Source organism: Mus musculus, chromosome 9 (assembly GCF_000001635.26).
Source record: "Mus musculus strain C57BL/6J chromosome 9, GRCm38.p6 C57BL/6J".
Lineage (NCBI taxonomy): Eukaryota > Metazoa > Chordata > Mammalia > Rodentia > Muridae > Mus > Mus musculus.
Genome location: NC_000075.6, coordinates 89,837,667 through 89,863,371, shown reverse-complemented (window position 1 = coordinate 89,863,371; position 25,705 = coordinate 89,837,667). Strand labels below are relative to the sequence as shown.

General features: G+C 44.2%; 1 long non-coding RNA gene across 1 annotated transcript in view; it reads right to left on the bottom strand.

Moving 5' to 3' along the window:
* 4930524O08Rik (RIKEN cDNA 4930524O08 gene) overlaps positions 1–25,705 on the bottom strand; it is a 37,510-nt gene that overhangs the window by 657 nt on the left and 11,148 nt on the right. The window contains exons 4-5 of the long non-coding RNA NR_040735.1: positions 6,859–6,968; positions 4,908–4,983 (exon numbers count right to left, since the gene is read on the bottom strand). This is a non-coding gene — a long non-coding RNA (RIKEN cDNA 4930524O08 gene). The remainder of the gene's footprint in view (positions 1–4,907; positions 4,984–6,858; positions 6,969–25,705) is intronic.

Here is a 25,705-nt window from a genome sequence, read left to right as displayed (position 1 = left end):
GAATGGTCAGTCAGTCCCTGTGGTGGTCAGTCTTAGTCAGTCACTATGGAAGTCAGTTGTAGTGCCCGCTTGGATAGTCAGCCATAGCGGTCACTCTGGTAGTCATTGATGCGGTCAGCCATAGTGATCATAATGGTCACTGTAGCGGTCAGTTGTAGAGTTCAGTGTGATGGTTAATCATAGTGGTTACTGTGATGGCCAGTTGAAGTGGCCACTGGGTTGGTCAAAGGGCAGTGACTCCTCTAGGTAGAGAATTCCTCCCCAAACTTTTGTAACATTTGACCATGGAGAGACCAGGCAGATTTTCTCAGAGTACAAACATGGGGTTATCCATAGTTACCAAGAAATTCATGCTAGGGGCAAAATCCAGAATCTTTATTACTTCAATGTGGCAAGAGGTGGTTTACAGTACCAACCATGTTTGCTTTTTGTTCCCATTTTCTCAACAGAGACACATGTGTGTGTGAGTGTTTGTCTCTCTCTCTCTGTGTATTCATATCCCTCTACCACTGTATATTGTGTATTTAGAAGTGGTTACACTATCACTTATGACCACTAGGAACCACATCAGATATGATTACCACAAAAATATAGTACTTAGGGATCCTGGGCTTAGAGCTAGAAACAGTAATTACCTATTGCTTTGGGATTGTCTTCTGTTATGGATGTTAAATTTTTTATACTTATATTATGGTGAAAAAGTTGAATCCTGGGTACAAGAAAGCCCATTTTATTATTTTGATCATTCAATAAGCAAAAAGGAAAACAAAGCCTTTTTACTTTTTAGTCTAGATAATTAAACAGAATTATAGAATTATATTACAACTATTATTACTTTAAACTTTTTTGATGTATTGTTTTTTAATGTATGTGTGTGGCTTGCTTGTCTGAGTTTTGGCTGATGGGAGGTCAGAGAACAACCTCTCCTTCTAGTGTGGGGTTTAGGTATCAAACCCAGGTTGTCAGGTGTGTGCAGCTGAGACTCCTACCTCCTAAGCTACCTTGCTGGCCCCATTTTCAGGTATATTTAATTATTTTTGCCACTGATGGATCGTATAAGTCATTTAAAATTTCTTGATACACAAATTGAACATTATCAATTTGAAAAAAAAAGAGAAAGATATGTGTACAGCTCCATAAATTGTTGTAGGAAACTAAAGAAACATCGCTCATTGTGCTGTGAGCCAGCATGTTACAGCTCTCAAATCCAGCCATGCATATGAGAATGTCACAGAGATGAGTCTCACTCCTGGGAATAAAAACAACATGGAATCCTAACAGAAAATGGCAAAGGGAAGAGCAGTAATGCATTGAAGGAGACATGGGACCGTGCTGGGTAGGGCTCATCCTAGGAGTTAAAGAGATTTCAATATTAACAAATGGTTTCCTTATATTCCAGTCATTGTCACTCCTAATTTTAAGATGTTTGATCAAATTAGGCTTGAGGAAAATCTTAATAAAACATTTCCATCAATGAAACAAAACCCCATCTCAAACAGAAGGCCTGATTATTATTTATGATTAAAAACTTATTAACATCATTTATCATTATCATCTGAGTTTTTCTAGAGTATTAAAATGGAGGTATACAAATTGTCAGCCAAGACGTGGAAACATTCTGGATGTCCATAGACTGAGGGATGGCTAAAGTCAGGGGCACATAACACAAATGGAATACCAGTCTGCCTGTAAAAGGAAGAAAATCCTGCCATAGTTGACAAGATGTATGAACCCAGAGAGTGTCATGCCAAGGGACACAAGCCAGTCAGCAAAACAAATACTGCACGGTTCCACTCAGATCAGGCACATAAAGTGGTCAGTCAAGCAATTAGGGACGCATAGAATGGCTGGCCAATGGCTGGAGGGAAGGGCTGATGAGTTGATGTTCCATAGGCACAAAATGTCGGTCATTCAAGGATATTTTAAAAGATCCACTGTACACAAGGATCCACTGTTACACTCCTGAGAACTTACCAGCAAGTAATATTCTGCCTGAAAGTAACAGTGTAATATAGTGCATCCAAAATTAAGAGAAATCTGATTCTGTTTTCTTTTCTTTCTGTTTTTCATAAATTCACAAAAGAGAATGAAAATGGTAAAGCTGTTAGGTATTTCTCTCTCTTGTGATAAAATTCCATGACCAAAGGCAACCTGGGGAGGAAAGGGTTTATTTGAGCTGTCCATCATGGAGGGAGATCAAAGCAGAAACTTGGAGGCAGAAACTGAGACAGAGCCATGGAGGGTACTATTACTGGCTTTCTCAGCCTCCTTTCAACCCAGGACTACCTGCAATGTGAGGCACTACCCACAGTGGGCTGGATACTTGCATATGCACCATTAATCAAGGAAACACTCCTTACTTAGATGTGCCTACTGGCCAGTCTGATGAAAGCCTTTTCTCAGCTGAGGTTACCTTTTCTCCAGAAACCCTAGCTTGAGTTGAGTTGACAAACACCAACCAACAGCAGAGGCAAAAGCATCATCTCAAGTGCTGTGCCTTTGTAACTCCGAGGCGCAAGGAATTAATTGAAAAGCTGTTAACAATAGGCAGAGCACTCATGGAAGCTGCTGGCTCTCAAATCAATACGTGAAAATCAATAACTTCCTGAGTGAAAGAACACTTGGCTAGTTCATGCGACGGTACTGGAATGTGAAAGAAGAAAAAAAAAAAAGCTCAGTCTCATTTACAGCTAATGAAATCAAAGTAAACAAGAGTTTGGTCTCACTTATTTGATTGGTAAGGCTAAGGATCGACAATAACTACAGTTAAAGTGCTAGAAAATGGATGTTCTTATAAAGTGTTGGTGAGGCTGCAGAATTGGTGCAGCTTGTTTGATAACCAATTAAATATTATTTAGCCAGATAAAAACACACGTCCTTTCCTGTGGGCTTTTGCACGTCTCAGAACTTATCCAACAGGTAATTTACATACGCACAAAGACAAGCCTAAAAGGGTGTTTACTGCGGCATGATTTGAAACGGTAATTGACTTGTAGTCAGACGTGTCCTCGACAAGCTGAAAACACAGCCATTGAGTGACGCAGTTCTGCCTCTGCAAACCTAAAGGAAGAGCAGTGAGCATGCAGCAGAGAGAGCTGCACACCCGTGCTCAGAGTATCAGCCAGCCCTTACGGATAAAATCGTGCCATTTGCAGGAAAATAGATGGAACCAGAGATCATCATGTTGGACAAAATAAACCAGACCTGGAAAAAACAAATATTACCTGTTTTCCTCATATGCAGCACCTAGACTTAAAACAAAGCAGGTGTGAACAAAAGGAAAGAACTGGAATTTTTAGAGGAGGAAGAGGACCAGTGGGAGGGTCTAGAGGGCCAGAGAGGGTGATGTGTGGTAGATAAGATTCAAGTACACAATACCTATGTATGAGAATATCATCTTGAAATCTACTGTTTTGTTCAATGAATCGACACTTAATAAAAAAAAAATGGTGGTGGCTCACGCGCCTTTAATCCCAGCACTCGGGAGGCAGAGGCAGGCGGATTTCTGAGTTCGAGGCCAGCCTGGTCTACAGAGTGAGTTCCAGGACAGCCAGGGCTACACAGAGAAACCCTGTCTAGAAAAAACCAAACCAAACCAAACCAAAACCAAACCAAAACAAAAGAACTGGAGAATGGTTACAGATACTCAGAGTAGAGTACCGCTTGGCCGACCAAACAGATTGCAGAAACCATTTGCACAGATACAGAAAAAAATATTAGTCAAATCCTACTTGCTATAGCATCATGCTTGAGGATGGGTAATTTATTTTTTATTTTTATTGTAGTGTGAAATTTTTATTTTTAATCTTTTTTTTTCAGTTGGCACACAAAATAATGGGTTTTACCACAACATTTTCACATATATGTCATTGTATTTGCTCATATTCACCCCTCTCCTGTTGCTCTCATTGGCATCCTCGACATCCCTTCAAGTAGTCTTCTGTATGCTTTTATGTCATATATGTACATATACGCATATATGTGTATATATATATATATATATATATATATATATGACATATGATATATATAATTATCAGGTATGCAGGAGAGAAAAGGTACCTGTATCCCTCCCCCACCTTGTCTTTTGTCCTCCATCTTTCTTCTAGACAGCTTCTCACTACCCAGTTCTTCTACTTTCATAAAACTTAGCAATTTAGAAAATCACAGAAACTTTTTGCTTACAGTTCTGGAGCCTGAGAAGTTCAAGGTCAAGGGATCAGAAGATCCCATAGTTAGTGAGGGATCGGTCCATTCTTCAGAGAAAGCACCTTTCGTGTACTTTCTTCATTTCATTTCTCCCAGATCTCCCATTCCAAACACGTGGCCAGAACCCTCAAGATAGGATTGTCTCCCAGTGGCCTCCCTTGTGTTAAGAATTAGGGTTCTACATATGGATTCCCAGGCTCGCAAATATTCAGACCATAAAAACCTCCAACATAAATATCAGGAGAAACAAAACAAGAGGGCTGGGTATACTTCCATTTCTCCATTTCTGGAAACATAAAAACCTGCTTCTGTGACCAGAAGCCTAGGGAGAAAGGCAGCATTTCTCTCTGTGTTACACCAGGCACCAGTTACTTCTTAATGAACATGACTAGGGTAGTCATCTGAATGGCTCTAGCACCCATTTATTCCCTTCATATGTATAATGCTTGTGGATATCCTTCTTCCTTCCACAGCTCCACATCAGGCACTGTTCAGCGTCATAGGATACAGCAGGGAGCAAGACATGGCCATCCAGTCTTTCCATGATGATGCTCTGATATGCCCTTGGTTGTTAGTACCATGCTATTTCCTTAAGTGCAGTTTATGGACCAGCAACTTCAGGATGGTCCAGGCATCACTGCAGATTCCACCCAGACAAGCTGAAGTCCCCAAAAATTCCCCAAGAGATTTCTGCTCACTGTGGTTTGAAAGCTTGGTTCTAGAGGATCATCCCTGCATCACCTCACACTCCCACACTCAGGTACAGTTCCTGGCCTAGAAGAGATGACACAGTCACAGATGCAGTACTGAGTACATACAGTGGAGTACTGGGGAGACAGAGGTTAAATCCACAGTCCAAATTGTACTATAACTTTGCACTAATTTTTGTCCTGCCTTTTCTCCCAGGAGTTAACAACTAAATAGCTTTGCTGTGTTGTTGCTATAGCAACAGAGTCCAGGAGAGCTTTTACCATTTCCCATTGCAATAGCCTCCTGACTATCTCCCCACCTCCAACCAAGCCTGCTTTTGGTTAATCAAAGCTGAAATCAGACTCATGGCAGTTGGGGCAATCACAGTCCCTGGATGATGCAGCAGGTGCAGCAATTGCCTAACTTTGCATTACTGTAGAACTATATAGAATTATGCTCAATTGACTCCCAAATTCAGCAAAGTCCTCCCTTCCCACAGGGAGAAAAATAGTTTCTTTGACAATTTTGTGTTTTCAATTTTTAATTTCTGGAGTTTATTTCTCTGTAGAAATATAGTAAAAAAAATGTTAAAAATGAAAATGAGTAAAAATTCCCGATCTGAAGCGCAGGCCCAAGTGCCCCTGGTAAGTGACTACACAATTCTATTTTCCACTAAAGGGAAATGAGATGACATAGTAAAGCACCTGGCTCAGAGCCCAGCACATAGTGGGTCTACTATCATTGAGGAACCTAGGGCCAACATCACCATTTAGTGGGCCTGTTGTCAGTGAAGCACACAGCACCAGGTCCAGCACATAGGTCTATTATCTACAAGGCACCTGGCAAGGAGAACACATTTAGTGGGTCTACCTTTGTGGGAATTTGCCACTTGCCTTCTCCCTGGAGGAGGTTTTGAGTGTTGTTTCTCTGTGAAACTGTGGCGACAAGGGGATCATGTGGACCACTCTCCTGATTACCAACAAGGCCTAGTCTTTTGGATTTTATGGATGCGACATTATGGTCTAAAGAAGTGATAGAGGGTCCTATGGCACATAACTGGCAGAGAAGAATTACATACTTTTAGATATGAGGTTTTTCTCTCTGAAGTTTCTACTATAGTATCCTTTGACATATCATATCCTGTTGGACTGCTGCAGCAAAGTGTGCACACTTCCATGTACAGGCCAATGGAGTGCCACATATGTGTAGCCCACGTAGCCAGAACCTACAAGGCATACATGTGACCAGCACCTCTGCAGGCTACCTCCCTAAAAACACCCTTCCAAAGGTACTGTTGTCACCTGTAGGCAGATTAAATGCATATAACCCATGGCGCGGAGGCTCAGGGAGCAGCTGCCAGCACCACTTTCTTACACAGATGAAGTCTGGAACTTTTGTAGTAATAGCAGGAGCATATAATAATATGTATTGTTTGTTTCCTCTGTGCCAGGCACTATGCTCAAAGCATCCACCCATCTATCCAGTTATCCATCCATCCATCCATCCATCCATCCATCCATCCATCCATCCACTCATCCATCATTTACATTTATCATCTATCTGTCTGTCTGTCTATCTATCTATCTATCTATCTATCTATCTATCTATCTATCTATCTATCTATCTATCATTTATATATTGATGTATCTATCATTTATGTATCTACATCATCTACATATATCACACATCTATCTATGTGCGTCTCATCTATGTATCTATGTAACTATCCATGTGTCTGTCATCTATGTATCTATGTAACTATCTATGTGTCTGTCATCTATTTGTCTATGTATCAATCTATCGATGTATCAATCTATGTATCTATGTATCTATCTATATATCTCTCTATGTATCTGTGTGTCTATCTATCTATCTATCTATCTATCTATCTATCTATCTATCTATCTATTTATCTATCATTAATTCATACATCTCTCTTGCATTTATCTTTCTACTTACCTACCTGACATTCCCTGTAGAGAGTTGACTTCTCAATATGGGGCTGGCTGAATGGTCCCTGCTAATTCTTTGCATCTGATCCTGGGTCTTGAATTCCACTGAGTATGCAGCTGAGAAGGGGGTAAAATGAAAAGTAGAGAGGAGGAATCACCCAGAGTCAGTAAACACAAATTGGAACAGAGTGATCAGCTAACTCCATGCCTGTTTCCTCAGAGCTGAGAGAGTATCTGAGATTCAAGACTTATGGTTTTAAAATTGGGGAAATTCCAGGTAAATCTGGGGAAATTCTAGGATGTTATGGTTACTCTAGTTGGAAGTCAGAGAGATGGCTGAAAACTGTCTGCTCTTGCCAACCTTGACAATATGGTGTCTTACAGAAGAAGCTGATGCCCAGTGGTGGTGCTAAATAATAGATATGACTCAGAAGTGGAGCTGAATAATGGACATGGCCCAGAAAATGAGGAAGCTAAAGTGGAACTTAGGGGGAGGAATAACTGTGGGCTCTACCCTAAGGAGTTAAAGGACAATTAGTATCAGCCACAAAATGGCCGCCAGCATTACTTTCCTGTCCAGGAAAGGGATAGGATTGGGGGCGAGGGCGGGGTATGGGGGAGATGGTTGGAAAGGGAAGGCCTCTCGGCCAAATTTGTAAAACCCTTCCCCTTTCTTTCTGTGGGAAACTGAGCCTCAGAGGGACAAGATCACCTGCCCAGGTCCACAGAGCTAGCAAAGGAATCTTGGATCTGGAGCTCTGTCCCAACCAGGCTGTGTCTCGCAGGCTGTGGGAAACTCATGCTGTTATCAGATGGGGTTATTGGGGGGGGGGGGGAAGATCCAAATCCCATGTATAGTAGTCAAGGCTCAGGTGAGAGTCCCTGGACACACACAGAGGTATGTGGTGTGGGCTGGTATTGTATCTACCCCAGCAAATCATTCTGCTGCAAGGTTAAGTGGGCTCACTATGGTGCCCATTTCACAGGACATCTGTGTGGGTTAAGGAGTTGATTCAAGGGTCCAGAATCCAGTGAGTTACTCAAGAGTGTGCAAGTATTCAGGGTTCACTCATAGAAGAAATGCTTTCATGAGTGATTTTTACCCCAACTCTGGGAGTAGCCCTTCAGGCCAGGAGGATCAGATGAAGTGGGGGGTGGAAGCCATCTCTATAGAGCGGTGTGGTTATAGAGCTGAATTGGGGGTGCTATCAGACCACGAGAAGTGAGCTCCCCAAGAAGTTTTTCAGCCCCCTTTCCCAGCAGCACAGCAGAGGAGGGTCACTGTTGCGCCTCCCTGCCAGCCTGCAGTACTGGGCGAGTCAGCAGGACTCCTGTACATCAGGATAGACCATAGGCTGAAGTGGAGCAAGCTCCTCACAGCCAGCCTTGCCGCAGGCGCTGGGGGCAAATGCACCAGTTTCTCAGGGTTTGCTGCTAAATTTAGAATCTAGCATCTTAGTGAGCTCAGCTTGTGTTTAGTCAAAGGTAAAATCCAGGGCTGATGAAATACACCTACCTATTGCTGTCCAGTTGCCCTGTCCTACAGCTCCTGGGGTGTAGAGGGAGGCATACGCAGCTAGGAAGTAGACAGCTACACTCTGTGCCTAGGTTTGGGCTGCACGGTGAACGGTGACCAGTGACCGTGGCAACTCTCTGACTGAGCCATGGCAACAGCTGCCTCAGACCTACTGACCAAGGGCACTCTCAAAGCAGGGTCATTTAGAGCATGCCATCTGGAAGCTTCTGCTGCCTTTTGAATTTAGCACGAGGAGGAATGGATTGACCGTGGGGTCTTGTGAGCCTTAGAGGTCTTATCTGCTGGTTTCAGGGTATCCATTATTTCTCAAGGCCAGGGCAGATGATTGGCTTAGTGGAAGTCTGGAGTGGGGACCCATAGGGTATGTTTGTGTGTCAGTGTAGGAGCTGCCAAAGCGAGCACCTGGAACTTTCTATCCGTCAGGTCATGAAATCAATTCAGTGGTTCACAACCAGCATTTAAAGGAGTGAAAAAAAGAAATCAAAGAGTGCTAGGAGAAGAAAGACTGGCTGGGGTTTTGAAAATTGTCATTCGTGAAGATGAACGCTCGATGGTAATATAAAATAAGGCCAAAGTCTGGCCCAGAGAGGCTCTGCCACAACAGAATCCCTCAAAGTGTGTGCTTCCCATGCAAGTCCGAGGAACAGAGTTTAGAGCCTCAAGACCAGTATAAAAAGCCGGGCATGGTGGTTTCCAATAGTAATTAGGATTACATACCTGTCTTCCTAACATTGAGGGGGTGGAGACAGGAGGATCACTCACTGTAGCTAGTTTACAGGTGATTTTGGATTCGTAAGCTCCAGGTTCTGTGAGAGACCCCATGTCAAATTTAAGGTGGGGAATCCCAGAGGAAGACACTTGACATTGAGTTCTGGTCTCCACATGCATGTATACACACATGAGAGCGCACATACAGGCACACCCTCCACCTCTATCACACACAAAGACAGGCCACACACAAATTTGAACCCTCAATCCCTTTGCTTCTCTGTGGTCCTGGCCCATGTGGCAGCTTCAAGTCGCCATCCCTCTCCTCCTCTCCTTTAAAATGGACAACATTTTTCTCTAAGGGCTATTAATAAAAGCTAGAGCTGATATTTGCCCAAGGTGGAGAATGAGTAATAGGTGCTTGGAACCTGGAAGCTACTAACAAAGAGCACTAGGAGAGCTGGGTGGAGATGGCGGGGTTTGGGGACGAAGCTTGCTTGGGACCCAGAAGAAAATGTTCAGTGGAGTTGACAGCTAAACAGACCCACCATATGTAAAGAGGCACGAGAAGGAAAGATGAGGAGTACAAAGGGTCTTTTAGAAGATCAGCTATAGCATTAGGCTGGTATTCACAGGAGTGAGTAGCAGGTAGGATGTGATAGGAGGTAGGTGTGGCTCCAGATACTGGGGCCTTTTGATGGTGATGGTTGAAAGATGATGGTTTGGGGACTGATCATCATCCTGGGGTGGGGGAAACACAAGGATATCCGTGATTGAATATGTCTGTTGCTTTCTTTTGCCTGGAGAGACACACAGAAAGTCCGTTGACTCCAGGCAAGACACCAACTAAAGAAATGATTCCATATAAGTCTAGTTTGGTGAGGCAATGAGTTTGTTGAGATTACATACAGGAACATCAGTGACTCATAGGTATCTACATTCCTGAAATGCAGTCCCATTCCTGCATGGATGAAAACTTACAAATGCATTGTCTCTAGAATCTGCTGTGTAACCTGTGGGCAGTTGCATCACTGAAGAACCTCTGGTACCTCAAAAATACTTCTGTTATATCTTAGGTGGAAAGAGGTGCCTTGTGAGCCTCTGCCTCCTTCCATGAGGGGTAACGTTAGTCCCAACTGGCAAGTGAGCAAATGAGGGTTTCATTTGTGAGGGTTTCAAGTCAGTGATCCAATTCAAGATGGCACTGACCCAACCAGGATGAATTAGCTACTTTTTCTGTGACTGTGATAAAATACCGTGACAAAGAGGAACTTACAGAAGTAAGAGTTTATTTTAGTTTACAGTTCCAGAGAGATCAGATGCTTGGCATTAGTGAGAGAGATGGAGGAAGGCTCAGGAATCGGAGAGATCACATCTCCATCCGTACCTAGAGATCAGAGATAGGGAGCTGGAAGTGGGGAGAAACTATGAGCTCTCAAAGCCTGTCTGCAATAACTCTCTTTCTCCAGCAAAACTGTATATATCCCCACACACAGCGCCACTAACTGGGGACTAAGTGTTCAAACATCTGAGACTGTGGAGGACATCTCTCAGTCAAATGGCCTCACTAGAGGAAATAGCCACTCACCAATGTCCCTTCCAAAATTGAAGTATTGGACTTACTGGTTAATGGGATTGTATTGAGAGGTAGGGCCTTTAAGAAGTGATTCATGAGGCTCTGCCCTTATGAATGGGGCTCTGCCCTTATGGAAGGGGCTGAGGCTATTATAAAGAGGCTCCTTGCAACATCTGCTCAGTTGCCATTCTGTCTTCTATCATGTGAATATGGAGCAAAAGGACACTCATCAGACACCAGGCCAATATCTTGACTTCTGACATTTTGGCTTTTAGAACTAGGCACAGTATATTTCTGTTGTTTATAAACATGCACCCTTAGGTATTGTGCTATATATCAGGACAAATGAATTTAGTAAGGGGCCCCGTGGGGAGCTATTATCAGATTTTCCTTGGGCTTAGCTTCCGTGATGCTTTTTCTCCAAGGCTAATTTATAAAACTATTTGGAGGTTCATCTCACCATGTTGACCTAATGAGAAGTCCTCTATTGGCTGGGTCATTAAATTTAGCCTAATAAGAGAGGGCATGGGCTTGCTTGTCTGGGCTGCCCTCATCCAGTAGTGAGCTCAGCATTCCTGGAAGTAAGCAAGTAGAAGCTAATGTAGCTCTGGAGAACAACAGTATGGAGAGGGAAGTTTGAAGTTCTGAAGGATACAGTTGGATCAAATGCCTTTGCAGGGCTCATTTGTTAAAGATACAGGATGAAAAAGGCACCCTGAGAGTTGCCCTAGAAATCTCTCTTTTCTTTCCACATTGAAGTTTGATGAGAGGGTCTGGGTCAGAGAGATATGCATGGTTTGAGTCTCTCCTTCCAGAGTGCCAGAAGGAGAATATAATGTCATGTTTCTGTAGATGCAAGTTGTCCTATGTGAGGAGGCACAGACCCCATGAGTCTCTGTCAAACTGACGTATGACTTGGCATTCCTGAGCAAAGGGTAGACACATGGAGGAAAGACAGGGTTTTTAATCCTCATGCATGGGCTTGAGAACTGCATCTCCCTACCTGGGCTGGGTTGCTTTAGACAGCTGTGAAACTTGTGGGTCTGAGATATGTAGGTTCCAAATGGAGGGTGGTCCAGTAGGATTACTGTGGGGTGTAGAACAGGCAGGTATGTGAAGAGATCAATAGCTAGTAGTTGTGGTGGTGGTGGTGGTGATGATGATGGGGGCACTTGAACATACACACTATTTTTATTGGTTATCACAAAATGCATGACCCTTGACCCACTCAAAAAACTTCCATCAGGGTTTGAATTGTAAAGGACTCTAGAAGGCCGGTGGTGAGCTTCCAAGTAAGGGATGTGACCCTCTGGCCACATCCAATTATGGCCAGTAAGGCATACAGGGACATAGTTAACCATGTTGGCCAGGGCTGGAGGAACCTTAGGACATCTGTTGAAGAGGTTCAGATTTCCTGGGGACAGGAGATAGTTTCAGAAGTGAAAGAGTACTGATGACAAGGAGGTAGGGTTTTTTTTGGGGGGGGGGGCAGTTGGACAAAAAGCCCCTGGTAGGAGGATGGTGAGGTGGCTCAGTGAGTAGAAGTACTTACCACCAAGCATGACAGCCTAAGTTCAGTCCTTGAGATCCACATGGCGGGAAGGGAGAACTAATTCCTGCAAGTTGTCCTCCCCTCCCCCATGTGTAAATAAACGTACACTCACTGTGGATTCCATTCCTCCCTGCTCCCTGTAGGTTTTGGATGCTTGCCACCTCTATTGTGTGCAGCTCCCACTCACAAAATCAACTCAGGGCTAGAAGGGAGACCACAGAGATCCAGCGTGGTCCCCACCTCATGATGTTCATGGCTTTGCCGTTCTTGGTCTTTGAGGGAGAAGCCCGGGTTCTGCTTCTCACCCTAAAGATGTGGCAAAGGTGGCCCGCTGGCACTCTGTTGAGTGAGTGTTACATAAGACAGCATCTTAGCAGACCGAAGCCGGCTCTCTCTTTTGGGCTTTCTGGAGGTACCAGATTGTTGGAGACTCCCACATGGCAGGGAAGCACAGAAAGCTTCCAGAATTCAAGTGGCCTCCAGCCAATACCCGGCAAGAAACTAGGGTCCTCTGCCATATAGCCACATGGAAATGAATTGTGCTAATAACCCAAGTGAACTTAGAGTTGGACTCCTCCCCAGTCAAGCTCCATATAAGAATGCAGTCCAACCGGCACCTCCATTACATCCTGGCAAGACCCAGAACCCAGAACCCAGCTCAGCTGTGCCTGGACTCTTGCCCCACGGAAAGGGCGAGCTGGTAAATGTTTGCTTTTCAAACTGCTAAATTGCGATAATTTACTATGTAGCATAGAAAACTAATAATATCCGTTTCCAACATTAAGTATAGCTTTTATCCATTCAGTCTACTGTTCAATTTCCATTTTGTATTCTAACTAATATATTAACATATAATAAACTTATCCAGTGCCAACATTTTAGAATTGCGAAGGATTCATATGAAAGCATCTTCCCTTGTGCCTTGTTCTCAGTTACTCAGTTTCTCTCCCCGGGGCAACACGTGCCACCAGTTTCTTATTTATCTTTCCAGAAAATTCTCCCATCTGTGTGCAAATTCCACTCCATATGTAGCTCTCTCTGGCACTGACTGCACCTTCCTCCAAAGACTTCTCTGCCTTTGCTATTCAGGCTTGGAAATCAGTCTTTATCATTCCTGTCTTGTCTTTTGAAAAGATGGATGGTTAGTAATTTAGTGGCCAGTCTCCAGGTGATGGATTTTTTCAAGTGGTGTCTAATCTTTTTTTTTTTTTTTTTTTTAGCAAACAATATTGAAACAGGAGTTGGTGCCTTTGTGATGAGATGCAAGTCTGTTCTGCAGGCGAGATGGAATTTGGGAGTACTAAAGCAGATACCTATTTTAATATTGTTATTGCTTTTCTTCCATAAATTTGTAACAACATTCCTTTATAGCAGCTAAATAAGAGTCTGTTTCTTTTACTTTCATCAAGCAATAGCCATATTTTGGCCCCTTGACACACTATCAGGTAGAAGATATTTTGTTGGTGCTTTTAATTGGACACTGAGAACTTCCATGGATTAAGAAACTGTGTATTTTCTTCCACTAAGCTTGGTTCATATTCTTTACCCATTTTCTTAATTGCTTGTGGGTCTTTTATTTCATTTTGCCAGATTGATGTGTAGAGTGCTGTATCTATTAGAATAATTAGCTTTTTGTTTGGCATTTGAATTGCAAATTCTGTATTTTCCTCCGCCCGCTGCATTTTGATTTTGTTTATGACTCTTTGCAATGTTTATTCCTTCAAAGTCAAATTTGCCACTTTTCTCTCCTTCTCTTTCTCCTTCTCCTCTTCCCTCTCTCCCCTCTCTTTTCTCTCTCTTAGCTGCTGTTTTTTGCTGGACTTGAGTCATACTTATAAAGTCCTTCCCTACTCTGAGAAAAATAATAAAAATGTCCAATTATTACACTTCAAAAAATGTCAGTTAAATATAGTGCAAGAAAATTGGTCCCTTTGAGACCGACCAACAAAAGAACCTTTGCTGTGAGCCACGGAGAAAGGAGAAATTTCAACTTTGAAGTCAGAACATGAAGCTGCCTCTCTTCTGGGCAGAGACTAACAAAAGGTCAAAGAGATTCTAGCTTGGGTCAGCCTGACCCAAGCTCTGCCGCTACCCATATTGTATTCCAGTTCCTGGTCCTGACACCCAGAGGGCACAAAGCCCATGGTACCAGTGACAGTGTCCTCACCTGTAAAATGGGAGTGTCACTATACACTTCACCTTGCCAGCCTTGCAGAGTTGCTCTGAGGATCAAATGATACTAACAAACATGGAAAGGCCTGGACACCCTAACCCCTGGCACCCGTCCTTCATGAGTGTCTATGGCTTCTCTGGGTTTCCCAGCATACATATGCCTCACTCGGTTAACACCAATGAAGCCAACCCAGCTGGAAAGCCTCAAGCCATACCTCACATCTGTTCTCCATATCTTCCACAGCCAAGCAGCTCCAAGGCCCCCTGCCAGCACTCTCTGATGCCTCTTGTATCTGTTTTCCTTGTTCTCTTCTGACCATCCTGCCTTTGCTCTCTTTCTGTTCGGACCATTTCAGTCATGTCCCCAGGGACTAGCTGCTACTGGTCCTTTTTCTCCCTCACTCTGCTGTTCTGTGCCTGGCCTTGGAGAGGTTCTGGCTACACCTGGTTGGAACTAACTGACTTTTCTTTCCACCCACAGCTATCATTTGTCCTGGGGTACAGAACATTAGTTTATTTGGTGTAATAGGTTCTAGGTCAAGCAGGTGTGATTGTTTATGGCTCAAGCCGATCATGGAACTTGATGTTTCTTGCCAGTGACTGGTTTAAAGGTGGGCATGGGAGGCAATGTTAGCCAATTAGATTCGAGAGGAAGTCAATCAAATTCTGGAGAAGAGTTTCTTGCTCTGAAAAGGGGAGAATTATTTTCTACCACTGCATGTTGACTGGTCTGTATGTGACATTGGGGACTGTGGAAATAGGGCGAGTGTGGTCTAATATTCAACAACTGCCCACTGAATAGTAAGCCCACCTCCAGGCTTATGTGAGGTAAATAAATGCATTGGGTTTTTGTTATATGAGCAATGTCACTGCTAACAAATAGGACATCTTTGGACATAATAGGGTGTTGTGTGCTCTTTACTGGGAAGACATGAACAAATAAATATCTCTTCTCTCCAGATAGAGTAGTAGTTATAAAACATAGAGATTCTACCCAAGTCTAGCTTGGTGAACCAAGGAGTTTAATGGAGTTACTTCTAGGAGCAGCTATTCAAAGACAGCTACACTATGAAGAAGCCCACCACAGTGTGTGGGTGATGCCTCAAGACAGCTACACCATTGGAACTCCCTAGACAGCTCACAGCAGATCCACAAGAGAGACTCTTCTTCTCAGAAAGTATTTACTTTTTACTTTTTTTTTTTTAATCAGCCCTGGAGGAGCTAGTAGAACTTGTAGCCACCCGTGAGTCTCCTGCCTTCCCTCCAGTGGAGAAATGTTTCAATTGGAAGGAAATTTCTACACAACACATGGGGTGGAACTGATATATGACTATGTCTATCATTGGAGCTATCTGGTTTACCCAGGGCATGTTTGCTTGGTTAATATGTTTCCTTGTCTTGGCCTAGAGGAGGAGGGAAGGTTTGGGAATCTAGCAGAGATAGTGAAATGAGGAGAATGGAGGGATGTTAAAGACACTGTCTTCTCTCTGATCACCTCCAGGTGCGTTTTCTGGAAGGGGAATGTTTTGAGTAGGGCCAGGAGGCAGAGGAGTCAAGATTATGGAAGATGTGATGTGTCCCCATGTTACTTTTCTATTGCTTATGCCCAAAATACTCAAGAAAATCAACTTAATGGAAGAAAACTTTGAGCTCATGGTCCTATTGCTTCTGGGATTGTGAGAAGACAAAGCTTCATGGGAAAGAACATGTGGTAGAATCAAGTTGTTCACCTGAAGGCAAACAGAAAGCAGAGAGCAAAGAGGAAGTGGCCACAGACAAGATACAGCTCCTGGATTGGCTGGTTTTATGTGCCAATTTAACATGAGCTAGAGCCATCAAAGAGGAAGGAGCCTCAGCTGAGGAAAGACTCCATGAGATATAGCTGAAGATACTTTCTCTGTTAGTGATCAATGGGAGAGGGCCCAGTCCATGGAAGGTAGTACCATTTCTGGGCTGGTCATCCTGGGTTTTGTAAGAAAACAAGGAGAACAAGTCAAGGATAGCAAGCCAATAAGCAACACCTCTTCATGGCTTGTACATCAGCTCCTGCCTCCAGGTTCCTGCCCTGTTTGAGTTCCTGTTCTGATTTCCTTCAATAGTAAATAGCAATATTGAAAAAAGTCAAAGAAGACCCTTTCTCCCCATCTTGCATTTTGGTTAGGGTGTTTCCTCACAGCAATTGAAACCCTAACTAAGGCATGCCTCCGAGGGCTTCATTTCAACCAGGTTTCACCTGCTTCAGTTTACACTGCTACAAGGTAGTTCATCAGATGGTAAGCCCATTGATGAGTATACTAGCCCTCTGGCGAAGTCAGAACCCTCAAGACCCAATCACTTCTCAATTGCCCCACATCTGAACACTGTGCATGAGGACAAGCCTTCAAGATACAAGTCTTTGGGGGGGGGGTTCTAGATCTAAACTATGATAGGTCCTAGGATGCAAGTTGACTCAGGGCCTGATGGGTGGGCAAGAATGGGGATGAAGGAGACTACTGTAAGAACTCAACCATGAAAGAGAAAGTGGCCTGACCCTAGATGGTGACAGTCAGTTGTGAAGGATGGCTAGATAGTTCTCCCCAGGGAGAGGAATGATCAAAGAGGAAGTTTACAAAGGCCATGATTGTGACTGTATTCATAGAGTCTGAAGCTCTGACCTGGCTATCTGTAAGTGACATACCATCACTGCTAGGAAAGGGTAGGTCATGGGTGAAGGACAGGGAGTCACATGGTTTCAGCAGATGGTGGACACAGCTCCCACTCCCATCCTCAGCTTGGTGGTGAACAATAAGGTAAATCACAGATGTGGAGATGAGCTGTCTAAAGTCCCCTGTTTCTCCCAGGAGTGGAGGCTGTGGAAGTTGGTGGATAAGGGTACAGGAAAGTTCTTCCTTGGTCTTGTACCCACCATTGCTTCACTGCACAGTCAGTGGTATTTTGGTACCTTTTGCATTTGTGGCTGCTCTGCTGTTGGAAGAGGGCAGCCTTGGGGCTTTGCATAATACCCAGGGATAGAGGCATCAGCGTGAATCTCAACAGACCCACATCATGGACTCAATTACTGTGACCCACGATTCCTCAAGCCACATGAGACCTTTCTGTGTTTGTTTTCTCTGTTCCCGTACTAACAGTCCTGTTCAGATGCAATCAGAGTCTGGCCTTGATACTGGTGACAGGTGGGCACCTGCAGCTGGAGTCTGTTGCTATAGCAACAAGTAGGGAAAACTGCCCCAGAGCGCTGATTTGTTTAGCCCCCAGGGCCAGTCCACTTTCCCATCATTAGCCACTGTCTGAGAATGTCTGGGTTCTTCCAAAGCAGGAACCTCAAATGGGCAGGAAATCAGAGGTGTTTAGCTGACTATATTGTCTTATTCCTTTCTATGTAATTACTCCCTACCACCAGCAACAACTAGGCAATTTCCTGGCTCCTGGTACATTAGTAACAGTCATCCAAAAGGTGGCCCCACATCTTGTAGCTATTGGAGTAGCTATGGGGAATAAGACCTGCTAGTGTGAGCCAGTTTCTGGGATCTCAAAATTTGTGGAGCTTCTCTGTGTGAACTAAAGGTGGCCATGGGGCGCCTTGCTTTTTTCCAGCTGCTATGATGAGTGTATTCCATACATCAGCAGCTTAAACAACAGCCAGCTGTTTTCTCCGTATTCTGGTGGTTGGAAAGTCCAGTGAAGATGCTGGCCCTTCGGGCTTCTCAGGACTCTCCCAGCTCACAGATAGCTACCTTCTCCTTGCACTCATGTGGTTGCTCCTCTAAATGCTTTTGGGGCAACATCAAGCTGCCTGGCCTTTTCTTTATAGATCTCTACCCACCCTCATCATCTCATCTAATTCTAGTTGTTTCCCACACTACCATATGGCAGGTTAAATCGTCACCGTATGAGTCCTTGAAGATAACAGATACTTAACTCCTAACACAGAGCTTACACAATTTAAAAGTGACTTATGAGGACCTACAAAGACATGATTCTTATTTCATTCATTCATTCATTCATTCACTCACTCATTCATTCATTCCATAGGTACTTCTCTCTCTCTCTTTTAAAACATTCCTGCCGTGTAGCCCCAATCAGGTTTGACCTCATAGCCTTCTGCATCAGCCTCCTAAATTCTGGGACTGCATATGTAATGCCATAATGCCTGACCATCGAATTCCACAGTATTTCTTTTTCTGTGAGTTCTGTCCTGGAACTCACTTTGTAGGCCAGGCTGAAATCCACCTGCCTCTGCCTCCCAAGGGCTGGGATTAAAGGTGTGAGCCACCACCACCCAGCATCTGTAGTTTTTGAAATTAAAATATAATCATATAAATTTCTCCTTCCTTTTCCTTCCTCCAACACTTTTTGGATACCACCCACTCAAATTCATAGTTTCTATTTTTTTAATTGTTGATGTGTGTATGTATGTGTGTGTGGTGTGTATGTGCATATGCATATTACCAAATGTATAACTAGAACCTTCTTTTCAGTCTATGTAATGTTACTTGTATGTATACAATCCAATCCAGGGCCTCTTCCCTGAGAAAAACTTGCTCTCCTGTTCTCAGCATGTCTTAGCTGCCTGTAGTTCTTGGTCTAGGGTTGAGATCCAATGACATGTCATCATGCTGTTGATGTCATCTGTGTTCAGGTCTTGTTTAGATGGTCCTGTTGATGAGACTTCCTGGGTGTGGCTTCTCTGACATCCCTAGGAGACAATCTCACAGCAAACTTCTGTCCCTCTGGCTCTTACAATTTTCCCATCCCCTTTCCTTTATGATCCCTGAATCTTAGGCACAGGACTTGAGTTGTAGCTGTATCAGATGGGGCTGGGAACTTTGATTGTTTATAGGATTTTTTTGTAATGTTCTCTATCACATAGTACTTTTTTGAGTGTCAGGCACCGTTTAATGTGCTAGGGGTAGGGCGGTGAGCAAAACAGACTTATATTTCTGCAACCTTGTGGTAGTAAGAGATGGAAAAAATAAAACCAGTGAGTGGTAGTACAATTATAGTGTGCAGAGCAGGAGGGGACACAGAGATGTTTCAGAAGTTAGGAGCACTGGTTTTTCTTCCAGAGGACCCTCATCCAATTCCCAGCAACCACAAGGTATCTCCCAACAGTATGTAAGTCCAATACCGGGAGAGCCAATGCCCTCTTCTGGCCTTGGTAAGCACTGAACATACGTAATGTACAGACATACACACAGGCAAACACTAATACACATAAAAATAAAAATAAAATAAAAATTTAAAAAAATGCACGGAGCAGAGGAGAGTGATGGAGTGAGGGATGACTCCTCTTGTGGGAGGTTGTAGATCAAGGCAGGCAAGACTGAGGGGGCATTTGTGGCTTGCCTGAGAGAAGCATCTTGCAGCCTCTCCAAGCACAGCAGCTACTGTTGATCCCTCACTACTGCTTTTGGATAAAGCTGTTCTCCTCTAGGTTGCTCCTTGAAGACATTCCTTGTTAGCTCCCCGAGGGGTTTTGCAGCAGTTCCTCAACCTCATAGCACTCACACTGTCTCCACACTGCCTTAGATCTCCCATGTGTTCTTTGGGGACAGCACAACCTCATGATCCCCACTGCAACCCTGGACACTGGCTTATTCCCACTGCCTTAAAAAAAAAAAAAACAATAAAACCCTGATAGACCTTTATTGCAGCATAGGCACAGAATGGTTTTGAAGAGATCCTCAACTCCCCCAACAACATCTGCTTCTCCAACAACTGGGACTGAGGCAGAACTGAAAAAAAAAAAGTATGCCTGTGTATTCAGTTTTACTTTATAGGTTAATGGTCACCACACTGACCTTTTCTGGGAGTGGGTCAGGACTTTAGTACTTGTGGCTTTGTCAGCTCCACATCTCATTGGTCACAACAACTGAGAAGGACAAGCGCTGTTGGTTCGAATGAAGGGACACAGACTCTCTTGATGAGGAAAGAGGAACCACAGATACAGTGTAAAGAAGATGGCTACAGGACACAGAATAATCATAGCTCCCTTTTCAGATCACTACCACGGTCAGACTGAAGCGAGGTGCCTAGCGACTTGACGACATCGAGCAAAGTTGTCCAGCCATTGAGTGAGGCTCCATGGGGGCACTTCCGTGTTTGGTCTGATCCAGTTCCTACTTTGACCACTCAGATGAGATCACACAATCTGTCCAAGGGCCAGGGGCTGTCTCTTTATCTTCCTGTCCTCTCTGCTGGCCCAGAACATAAGGTCTCAAGGGATTGTGAGACCGTTGCATTGCTTGAACTCTGTTTTTGGTTGGCAGAAAGCATGAGGAGGGACAGAAACAGGCTGTGTGGTTAGCCTGTTTTGCATACTCTCCCCCATATTATTATCTCCTCTCACTACCAGAGCTCGCCTTGGCACCAGAAACCTGCTTGCCACTGAATAAGGCAAGCCATTCGCTCAAGCAGAATGTGTCACTGCTGGAAGTTTCTCTCTCATCATTAACTAATTTGCTGTGCTTTGCCACGGCCCTTGTTATCTATAACCATGGTAACGATGCAGAGAGCTCTATGTGCATTTATTTTGGACTCCAAAAGCCCAAGGGGAGTGCTTCTCCCACTAGACTTCTGAGAGCTTGGGTGGGGCTGGACTTGGCTGTCCAGCCCTCTGGGGATGTTATTTTTCAAGTGTGACATGAGGGGGTTGGGAAATCAATGGCTGCTGAGAACTCCTCCAGCTGAGAGTTCCTCCCATCGCTAGCGTGCATTTAGGATCTAAGAGAGGAGAGTTCCCGAGCCTACTCAGGAGGCTGTGCTGTGAGTGGTTGTGAATCTGGGGACAACAGTGGTGCTTCGCTGCTGCCTCTGACAGTCCCTCATTCTGCTAATTTGATGTCCTCACTATATAATTATACTGTGAAATTCCCTGACTGAAGGAGACAATTTTTTTTTTAATATATCCTCCCCTGACTCCCACCACTCATTGCCCAGATTCGTGAATGGGGAAAGTGGGTGTTTGCAGCTTTTGGAGGAGAACAGCCATGTTATGCAACCTGCCCTTCTCTGTATTTCTGCAGCACCACCTCCAAGTTGGGCCCCAGAGAGGAGGAGTAAGGCTGCTCTGCGCCAACAGATGCAGATTCAGGACCGCTTTGGGTCTCAGTTACTTTATCTGGAAAATAGGGAGAAATTACTTCCCTGTGGAAACACCAAAAGAGCACGTGGTACCTTCTGACTGCCAGAGAGTGGGACAGAAAGTGGGCAGGTGACTTCACTTCCTTGAGCCTCAGTTGTACCTTTGGGAAATGGGACCAATCATAGTGCCCCTGCCAGGCAAACTGTGAGGGGATTAAATGGCATGCTGCCCATTCCCAGATGTTCCTGCTGAGTTGTTGTTACTCTATCAGTATGACTCATACGTGTCAGGGAAGGGACAGGGTCTGCTGACCTGGGTGTGTCTTCCAACAGGCAGTGGCTCGACTGTCAGGCTGCTCAGATGTGGCTAGAACTGTCAGCTTGATTCAAGAGTACCTCTGGGAGCTTCCCAGAGGCAGGTGCTAATGCCACACTGATGAGCACCCATCCCCTGATGGGCTCTCAGCTTTTCCTGCTTTGTGCTCTCCTGTTTGCCCAGGTCAGCAGCTACACTGAGTCACAGTGGCTCCCTACAATCCTGGCTACCCCTGGACCTGGCCATGAGCTGTCAGTCAGTTTAGTAGACCCCTTGGTCAATATGGTATTCTCTCATTACATTGGTATTTTAGACTGTTCTCTTTGTTTCCTTGCCTTATTTGGTATATGTTACTCTATCTGTTTGTTTAGTTTTGCTTGTTGGAGACAAAGTATCACACTTTACCCCAGGATGGCCTTGAGGGTCTTCTGCCCCAGCATCTCAGATTATAGGCATGTGCCACCATGCCTGGTTTATTCTTTCTTGCATAAAGAAGACACCCAAATAGTTATTACAATGCCTTTGACCATAGTTACCCATTGAGCATGCCAACATGGGTCTACTTAATCACAGAGAGAGGTCTAGGAGGGACCTGGAAACTAATAGTTGTTATTTCCAGCGAAAGACATTAGCGAGATGAGTGGAGAATTGCCTTTTTACAGAATGAACTAAGTGGTCAGAATTAACAAAATTAGCTTCATTTTGATTTGAGTGAGTGATGTTTTGTGCATTTTATATTTCAAAATACTTTTAAAAAGCAAATAGATCTTTAGATCTGTGTATTACTTGGAGGACCTGTGGACTACAGGAAATTAAAACAAGACCATTGGCGACAGGAGGATGAAAGATATTAAAAGTGGCACAGCAGAACACAGGTGACAAGAGGGGAAAGCAAGGGGGACTAATAAGGACGGAGATTTAGTGGGTGAGGGTTGGAAGGCTGGAGCAAAGAAGGGGGTAGGGAGGGATAATTAACACTAAGGAATTTTTTAGAAGTTACATGGACCTACAATTTTATAACACACACACACACACACACACACACACACACACACACACACACACACACACATTATGCTCCTCACAGGAGCCATAGGTTCCAAATAAAAAGCCCAGTACCAGATGTGGCTTATCCCCTCCCCCTGTTACTCAGAGGTGTCCCAGAGCCTCTGCCCCAAGCAATATAGGCTATTGCCATTGCTCTTGATCACCCATCAGAACTTGATGAGGAGACCTGATTGCTAAAGACAACACACATTGATCACAGGAAATACAGAAATCAAGTTGATGTTGACCAGGCAGCCTCCTTCCTACTGGTCATCTCTCATAGTATCAGAAGGTGTTTTGTAGGCTGTTGCTGGAAAAAGCTCCTTAAGAGTCTTACCCAGCTGTGACACTTGTAAACTCCAATGGTGATTGATAGGGAAGGTTTGCCCATAGGTGTAATATTGGCATGAATGTTTTAGGAACAACTAGTCAGTTTTTTATTAGATTTCAGTCCTATTCCACAAGAAGAAATGTATAAGTGGGACTGTAAATCTAGTCAAGAATCCATGGTTGTGAGCTCACAGCCCTCAAGTTTGAACTTGTTATCCTACTAAATGGACACAATATCAAACTATTCTTTAAATTTGTATCCTTCCACCTATGGATTAGTGTGGCCCCTCAACCTCATCAGAGAAATTTCTTTGTGCAGCAGATATTGGTTAATAGAGAAACTCACAGCTGTTCAAAGTATAGACTATATATGAGTCTTTGGGGAACTCAGCCAAATATGTGCAGTTTACACCAGACTCCCAACAGAGGCTCAAGGATAGGCTCAGAAGTAATGCTGGGAAGATTGTAAGGACCAGAGAGCTAAGAAGACTGGAGCAAAATAGTATCTTCTCGACATGACAAGACCAATGGACACATAAACTAACTCAAAGCACAAGGCCAGTCTAGTCAACACTGAAGCCTGGAGTGAGGCGCCTCCATATCTGAGGAGCTATTGACGGTTGATGGCATCTGGGGAAGGGAGAATCAGTTTCTTCTAAAGTGTGTGGCGACTGGCTAGGTCAGCCGCATTCTAGAGGATAGCCCCATCACCATAAGAACAGGAGTAGTACAGCTTATCTTGGAGGAGTTAAGGGGAGGGAAGGGGATACATATGATAACATATTGTATGAAATTATCAAAGAATCAGTAAGATTAACCCAATATTCGGGACTGTTTCAGTTCAGATCTGAGTTTGAGCCCCCTAGCATTTAAGAAGTTCATTACAGTCATATCCATGTGCTTGTAATCCCAGTGTCACAGGGAAGCAGAAACAGGAGGATTGCCTGGGCTTGCTGGCCTCCTGGGCTTGCTGGCCTCCTGGGCTTGCTGGCCTCCTGGTGTAGTGATAGGTTCTTTTTCAAGGAGTAAGGCAGAGAGGGAGAGAGCAGGAGACTCAGTGTCCTCTGGCCTCTGCTTCTGTGTATGGGCATGTGTGCCCACAGCACACACTCATATATAATACACGCACACGCACACACACACACACACACACACACACACACCAATAATGAAGTAAATAGCATGGATTATTTTGGAATTGGAGATACAGTTTCAAACTTTGTAAAGGTTGCTCTTTAATCCCACTTGTGGGAACTCCATGTCCTAACCTGGATCATGTTTAAAGTGAGTTTATCAGCTCTGGACACTTGTGCTTAGTGATTAGTCTGTATTTCCACACGCCCTCTGAGGGTCATTGCTCCTCTGTGTTCTTTGCATATCATAGATGGGACTGTATATCTCCTCTCATGACACTTCCTGTACATGTGATCTCATCCATGTACATTCATCAGTGCTGTGCAATAACTTCCTTTGGTTGTCCTCCATGCAAGGAAGATAGGTTGATGCTATGACTCTGTATTGACCTGTCTTGTGCAAGCCAGGCTCAGTACAGACTCCCATGGAGCCTCAGACATGGCCATAATATCTTTGGGGAAAGATACTCTGTGATGGAGAAGCCCAGGCTTGTCAACCCCAAACCACTCCAGAGAATATATAATTACCAGAAAAGGCTCTGCTTCTTGCCTGGAAACAGTATCTCACTTTGAACCCGAGGGATATCTAGCCAATATCAATCCATTCCAGGGGCCCTGGAGACCAGAGGGCCCTCACCTCTTCCCATCAGGGTCTCTAGAGTTCCCTTGAGTCAGTACTTGTCCTTTTAAATGGAGTCAAGTGAGTGTGAACCTAGGTTGTGTCACTGATAAATGGTCTGAGTTGAAGTAAGTCACTGCTTTGGCTTAGAGAAGCATTCTCCAAAGGCCCTTGTGTCAAAGGCTTGGCCTTCAGCTTCTGGTGGAAGCTTTAAGAGGTGGGGCTTGGTAGAACCCTTGTAGACATTGAGAACAGGATCTTGAAGAGTTCAAAGGATTTCAGCCATTCTCTCCTTTGCTCCTGTAAAGAGAACAAATTGTCTCTGCCATACACTTCTTACTGTGAGGTGAAATTTTACCACCAGAAGCCTAAAAACCACAGGGTCCAACCAAACACAAACTGCCTCCCCTCTCCCAGGTTGTTGAAGAGGCCTGTGTGTTCTTACTGGCTGTATTTCCAGGTCCTGTAGAACTTGCTAGTTGCTAAGGTTTTTCCTAGTATCACCTTGGCCTCAGATCCTAGACCTCAGTCCACATGGACCCATTCAAAGGCCTGATACACTTTGGGTTGCCTTTGAGTCTATCTTCCAGGAAAACATTGTCTCTGAGCTTATTTACTATGATCTGGGGTACCCCATCTTCTTTGGCCATCATCGTGGGCTCCTAAACTGGGCATCTCCTCTGCTTTGAGGCAGAGACAGTGTATTCTCTTGACACTCTATAGGGCTGGTAGTTGGCTTACCTCTCTTGGGATTGCCATGGGGGTAGATCCCCTCTGCTCC